This window comes from Onychostoma macrolepis, chromosome 03, assembly GCF_012432095.1.
Source record: "Onychostoma macrolepis isolate SWU-2019 chromosome 03, ASM1243209v1, whole genome shotgun sequence".
Lineage (NCBI taxonomy): Eukaryota > Metazoa > Chordata > Actinopteri > Cypriniformes > Cyprinidae > Onychostoma > Onychostoma macrolepis.
Genome location: NC_081157.1, coordinates 50,662,922 through 50,670,786, shown reverse-complemented (window position 1 = coordinate 50,670,786; position 7,865 = coordinate 50,662,922). Strand labels below are relative to the sequence as shown.

Genomic DNA, 7,865 nt, shown 5'->3' with positions numbered 1-7,865 from the left:
GTCGCCTCGCACCTCTTCCCGTGTGGACAGTCACCGCATCAACTGATTATAATGGGTTGGTGTAGTACAATCTTGGTGTAGACACGGCTTTAGATACGGATTAATCACACGTTTTAGGATGGAAACATCCAGAATTGGGTCAAACAAGAGGTGTCCACGGGAACGGAGCTAGTGAAACACACACGATATGCATTGAACATACAGGCATCATGCTCATCCAAACAGCGCCTGTCGTGTACCCTCAGCTTTTTGACCTAACTGCAGTTTTTTAATGTAACCAAAAACCAAAAACAACATTGACAGCATCAGAAACAAACCTGTAAACTGATGTCCAGGGCATTTAAAAAAAAAAAAAAAAAAAAATATATATATATATATATATATATATATATATATATATATATATATATATATATATATATATATATATAATTCCAATCGATGAACTCAGTTAAAATAATAAAGGGCTGTACTAGTAAAAATCCAATCAGTGTCAACAAAAGCCATCAGAGACATCATTACTGAATGCATTTACACTGCAATAAGCCTACAAATGAATGTTTTAAAGTTTAAAGGCAGCAATATGTCAATCTATTAAATGATACGTTTAATATGAAACTAAAACAGACACTAGGTGGCGCCAAGTCACTGTTTTAACGAGTGAGTTCAATCCATTCAACTAATTCCTTCAAATTACGCTGATTACGAAAACAGCACTACTGCCGCGGTTCAGCTGTGGATTTGTTTCTGTGATCATTATATGTAGGCCTAAGGTCACGTGTTTTTTTTTAAAGAAATAAAACATATTTTCATGATAAAATGATCAAAAAGATGGCAGGTAGGGTAGGGGACATGTTCGGCGAAACAACGACTTCTTATGTTGAGAGAACATTTCACGAACCTGCGTGACCATGGCAACCTTGTATATTCAGACATTAATATTATGAATAAATTAATAAAATGTTTTGAATTTAAAAACCTGGATGGATGGGAAAGATAGTAATGTTTTTTTTTTTTCTAGGCATGTTACATGTCTTATTTTTAAGTGTATTGATTATAACAAGGTTCATAAATGTTGTCCGTGGACTGTAACCTATATATCTGCAACATATCACGCACTAATACAGTTAGGTTAATATAATATTTTCTTAATTCTTCGCTTTATTAAATTCAAAACATTTTATTAATTTATTCATAATATTAATGTCTGAATATACAAGGTTGCCATGGTCACGCAGGTTCGTGCATTAAACGCATGGCCACGAGAAATGTTCTCTCAACATAAGAAGTCGTTGTTTCGCCGAACATGTCCCCTACCCTACCTGCCATCATTTAACCCATCCAAGTGCACACACACAGCAGTGGGCAGCCAATGCTGTGGCACCCAGGGAGCAGTTTTGGTTTGGTGGCTTGCTCATTTGTGGTATTGAGGATGGAGAGAGTGCTGGTTATTCACTCCCCTCACCTACAATCCCTGCTGGACATGAGACTCGAGCTCACGACCTTCAGGTTACAAATCTAACTCTCTATGCATTAGGCCACGACTGCCCCAGAGTATAGGTGCTGCCCAAGTCGCATTATAAAATAGACACAAACAGCAAGAATAGTTGCATCTGGTATTCCTGCACAAAACTAATACAGTTTTGTTTGAACACTTCTCTATAGCATAATAAATGCATTGGCAGCAATGTCCTACTAAACTGTAGCCTTTTCTAACGTTATCACCACAAAAATTAAACTGAGAAACGTATATATCTAAGTAATTTTACATAAAATGTTGCTATTTTTAATAAGCCTAGTTATATACAAACATTACTAAATTAGTCAATTCAAATAAAAAATACCATAAAATACCCAAATTGGCCATTACACAACTAGCATAAAAAATATTAATAAAACGTTTTATCATGTGACACGAAAATCCTCGGATCTCTGGAACTCCAGACATTGTTTCCCTTTTTTAAACTTTTAGACTAGGCTTTCTAGACTACATGAAGTTTGTTCACAAACTTTCACCTTATCTGGTTTATTTATATGATCATCATTTATTACATCACATGACCTCTGTCTTTGTCCTGTTTTTTTTCTTCTTCTTCCTTTTTTTTTCTTCCCTCGCAGCAGAGGGCTTTGGTCTTTTTGATATAGTGATAGTAAGCCTAGGTAAATATATAGTAAACATCTATCACAATCAGGTAACTCCTACACTATAGTGTAATCATGTGCAATACACCCATTTTTGCACTACAGATGTATAGTAATGTATATGATGTTATTTGTTTGTCGTGATGTATGTTTATTTAATGTTGGTTTTGTTAATTATGTTTGCACTATAGGAAGCACATTGAGCACCGGGCTCAGAAAAACGAAATTTCATTCTGCTGGACACTTGTTAAGGCTAGAATGACAATAAAGTATTTGAACTGAACTGAACTGAACTGAACTGATGTATGTGGAGGTGTGGATGATAAAATAGTTATGTTTTTGTGGGAATATCGTGTTTTGTAATATATTAAATTCATAATATTGAAGTAGTATTGGTAATAAATAAATACATAAATAAAAACTCAACACATTTTGGCGGTTGTATGCGAGTAACTTTGATGAGGGGAGAGTGATTAAAGGAAGTGGACGTAGAGAATCATATAGAGATGTGAAACTTTTGTCTTGAATGAGCATGTTAGGCTTCTGAGGCAGAGTTCAGGTTGTTGATTCTCGTAAGAGTTCTTTGTCTTTTCAGACTGTGACCCTCCTTCGGTCCAGATAAATGGCACCAGCCTTACACCACAAATCTTTTAATGTTTTTTATTTTTAAGTTTTTTTAATTAGTCCTTTTATTTCTAATTTACTCATCGGAACATTAAACTCTATGCCTGGATGTTTTAATATATATATATATATATATATTTTAAATCCCTATTTGATCCACCACTTCATTTCCTTCTATTGCTATATGTGCAGGTATCCATACAAAAGAGATAACTATTTGTTTGCATTCTGAGCAAACTTTGTAAAATGTCAGATAAAATGACTTGTCTAGTCAAAGATTTACCCCTCTTTAAACTTGATAATGCTGAACAAAAGAGTCTAAACATATGACCACTTCAGGTATATTAATCTCTTCAACCCACTGAAGAGCCAATAATATTACAATCATTTCTGTAGTATACACTGACAGATGATTAGATGCTCTTTTTTCTATTCTGTACCTGAACCTTGGAACATATATTGCTGCTGATGTGTGTCCCGTTTCAGGATCTTTAGATCCATCTGTAGTGTATATATATAACAAACTTGTATAAATATGAGTTACTGATATATAGATTATTTCTGATAAAAATGTTTATGTGCTATTGTGTGTTTTCTTGTATGTTTTTCTATCATATATACCCACTAGAACCTGAAAATCAACTACAGGCATAGCGAATAACCACGGCGGTGTTACAGGCAACACTACAGTATTGCAAACAGCACATTTAATTATTCCAGTTTGATGAGCCTCATTATTTGCTTTCCATCCAAAACTATTTAGATTTACATATTCATGTTCCCAGCAGTTTTTCTATAATCTTTTAACTATGAAAAAAAGAAGAAGAAGAAAAAAACTTATTTAAAAAAACACTTTAACTTTTTAGCGGCGTGATTAAAAAATAAATAAAAATAAATAAATAAATACAAACAATGTCAAAACCCATCTTTAAAAAAAAAAAACAACAACAACAACAACAAAAAAACATTTGAAGTGTAAATAAATTATTTAGTTTGTCTCATTAGATTAGATGGAGGGGGCGGGGCTTGTGACTATACTGAGTCCAGCCGCCTGGAGGCGCTCGAGACGCTCTGCTTCACTCTGCAGCGCTCGTGAGGATCACTCGGAGTCTCTTTTTCTTCTCTTTCTTATCTATTATTTGCTTTTTGGTGTCGTGCATGGATTATTTTGCGTAATTAAGTTTGAGGGCAGCAGGAATGTGAGGTAAATGTCAGCTTCTCGTATGAATTACTCTAGAAATGCCCTTCGTTCAACCGTTAAAAACGATCATATTGTGTCTAATGTTCCTCCGTTCATAAAAGATGAGTTGAATACGGAGTTGTTCAGGACAAATAGTTTCACAAATGAGGGAAGTCCCGTTAGGCTGTAAATCTCAGTTAGACACTGCCTTGTTTTCATCGGATACCGATGTTTGCTGAATAAACTTAAAATAAAGAACAGACAGCAAACATGAGGAAAACGTGTTAATTTAATTAAAATCAGAGCGATAGTGTGTTTGTATGTTCATGTGAATGGTTGTTTCGATGTTTGGAGTGAAAATATGAATGAGGAAGAGAACCGATATCAAGTTTTGCTGCTGCAATATTATTTATACCATTATTTCTCTTTTGAAATTTATTTTTGGCTGATCAAATTTGTTATAGTCACTTTTATAACACGATAAGTTAGTTTTAATTCCGATATTCGGTGGATCATCGCAATTGTTGTTTAAGGGACCGTCAGCAAATTCCAGCCACAGTGCAAAAAACAAAACAAAAAAACTGTCCAATCGTTCATTCAAATGAATGATTTTTACAATATTGTAGTAAAAGCTAGTGGCCAGACTGATTTACTGAATGTGAGCTACAACATTTTGGATTGTGAGAAAGGGAAAAAAAAAAAAACCTTTTGATGAATTAAAAGCATGTATTTATTTATTTAATTTTTAAAATCTGAGTAATTGCATAATGAGTGTTTTAACATTGCATTTGTATACTGTGTACATATGAAGAGAGGTATTGGCAAAATGTCATCTGCATTAAAAGTGCTGTATGTAGGATTGACCTAGAGGTTGAACTAGGTATTGCAGTCCAAATTCAAAATATTGGAGATGGTTTTTTTCACCCGGCCCCTACTCCAAGAGACCTGGGGCACGTTTAGGGTCACACGGGTGCCCAACGTTTTTCTACTGTTTCAGGGTTGAACAAGATGTTTCCTGGAAACAGTGTGCAACAGGGTTTGAGATACGTTTTCTAAACCACGCGGTATTAAAGAGACAGCTCGCACACAATGGGTCCAAGTGAAGTCATTTAATACATTGGTCTCAAACTCAATTCCTGGAGGGCCATAACTCTGCACAGTTTAGCTCCAACCTTAATCAAACACACCCGATCCAGCTAATCAAGGTCTTCAGGATTACTAGAAACTTCCAAGCAGGTGTGAGCTGGAGCTGGTTGGAGCTAAACTCTGCAGAGCTGTGGCCCTCCAGGAATTGAGTTTGAGACCACTGATTTAATATGTGTCCGCTGCAGCTCGGTATACAACAATTGAAGATATTAGAAGACATGTTTGTCGTAAGAGTTTTATAGTAACATAGCATATGTTACATGATGATGATTAATTTGTAAGTAAATGTAATTAACATCAAAATAAATTCACAAGAGCAAGTATATTGTTTGCACATGTTTATTTACATTAAAGGCAAAATAACTGAAATAATAAGAGAACAAGTATAGATCTGGAACTTCTTTAAGTCTGTCTAAATATCATGCAGTAATTGCAATGCCTTCTGGTCTATATCCTTTCCTTAGGAAGGTGTGCTAGACACTGATTAATGTAACATAAAAATGCTATACAAATATATTTTGCTATTGTATTGTGGAGTGACATGCTTGCTTTTCTGTTAAAAATAACAGTGGTTTGTGAATGTTGATGCTTAGCCTAAATAACAAATATTTTAACGGGAGCGTTTATGCTGGCATGTTGTGCAGTTTAGGAGATGATAAAGAATCAGGGTGGCCGCGGGTCCTTAAAAAGTCTTAAAATGTATTAAATAAAGTTTTGCTTAAAAAAGGCCTTAAAATGTCTTAAATTCAGATTCAGTGGGTCTTAAATATCTTCGGTCTCATTACCGCAAAAGTTTCACCAGTCTGACGGACCCAGTGACTGTTCACAATCATTGGACAGACGGAAGATTCCCCGCGCTGTAGTTACTGCGAATACCACCAGCTCGCTGACATGCCTCCTAGCTGCTTTAAATGGGTTAATACAAGTTTACTGAAAAATCGCTCAAGGATTTTACTTGTCCGACGGGACAAATAGCTTGATTAAAACTTAAGTGACATTTTATTACATTCAGCGTAAACAGCGATTGATAATGGATAGTGTATTTCTGGTATCAATGTTGCGCTGTTGAGGCTCATGCTGCCTGTCTCTGTGAGAGACATACAGAGAAATCAAATCAGATGAGCATAACGACAAACATAAAGAAACTCACAGAACAAACATACTGAGGCAAAAATTCAAAATGTTTAGTTTATTTATAACATGATGATGATGATGATGATAACATACCATGACAAGGGGACTATTTTGCTAAATATGTTACATTGATTTTGGCTCAAGAAACAAGTAGTTACTTACATTTTAGACAGAATATTGACTGTTTTGTTCTATTTCACCAACGAAAATAGTTCCAAACAAAGATCAGAAGTATTGCACATTCTCCAAGCAGCACTTGCATTTTTGTTCCTGAATGATTCAGTGTTTTGAATAGTGCTGGGCAACGATTAATCGCGATTAATCGCATCCAAAATAAAAGTTTTTGTGTACATAATATATGTGTGTGTATTGTGTGTATTTATTATGTGTATATGAATACACACCCATGTATGTGTATGTATTTAAGAAAAATGTGTTATGTTTATATATTAAATATATTTATATATCATATAAATTATATTCATAAATATATACATGTAAATACATGTAAATCTTTTCAAAATATATACTGTATGTGTGTGTCTTTATATACACATAATAAATATACACAGTACACACAGATATATTATATAAACAAAAACTTTGATTTTGGATGCGATTAATCGCGATTAATCGTTGCCCAGCACTAGTTTTGAATGAATCGGTTGAATGAATAAGTGACTTACCGCCACCTACTGGTGCTTTAGTTAGTTTAAAAGTATGCATTTTTCCACCAACATTTCTTATTTGTATATTCAAAAAAAAAAAAATTTGAAAATTAATCTCATAACATTATTTATTGCGGTCGTAAATTTGTAGTGCAAATTATTTAATTTGATTTGCTAACAGCCCTGTTGTGTATATCAGTTGTAAGAATTTGACATGAAAGATGACGCATACATTTAATAAGGTTAAAAAATATTGGACTTTATGGAGGTAAATAACAACCTGGGGTAAATATTAAAAACATGCAGATTTAAATATGTAAATGCTGAATAGAAAACTGAAGAAAATATTGCTTCATTTACACCACCAAAAATATTGCTGATTTGGAGCTTTTGAGGGGATATTTTATATGGAATATTGTCTTCAGATATGAAAAGTTCTCTGTATATCGTAATAATAAATAGCATTTTTGACAGCGATGATATTTTGTTTTCTTTTTAAATTTAAAAACACATTAAATATTACATTTACGTATGTAATATAATGTGTATTTCCTTCACAGGTTTGGTCTTAAATTTTACATATGGTGGTATTAAAAAGGTCTTAAAAAGTCTTAAATCTAACTTGTTCATATCTGTAGACACCCTGTAGATTACTTTTACGGGAGCGGGAGCGGGACCAGATAAGATATATTTCTGCGAGAGCGGGCGGGCACAGGACAGAATCTTGCGGGAGCGGGACTGAAAAATCTGCTTGACGCACACGCAGGTTGCCTGATTAACGACACCAACAGAAACGAGCGCGCATGACGATGAATGAAGTTAAATACGCTGTGTTTTCCGCCAACTGGCAACCCGGGGTGCTGAAATACAATTGGGTAAACTGGCAGTGGGCGGTTTCACAAACCATAACAAACACAGACATTCTGGGCCGGAATACACATTTTCAAAGGAGAATAACTGACTGTAGCATT

The 7,865-nt window shown here is 34.5% G+C and overlaps 1 protein-coding gene across 1 annotated transcript in view; it reads left to right on the top strand.

Moving 5' to 3' along the window:
- Positions 1-3,855: 3,855 nt before the first annotated feature.
- Positions 3,856-7,865, top strand: part of LOC131535819 (gastrula zinc finger protein XlCGF57.1-like) — a 509,738-nt gene continuing 505,728 nt past the window's right edge. The window contains exon 1 of the mRNA XM_058768325.1: positions 3,856-3,970. The gene's annotated coding sequence lies outside the window, so the exon portion shown is untranslated. The remainder of the gene's footprint in view (positions 3,971-7,865) is intronic.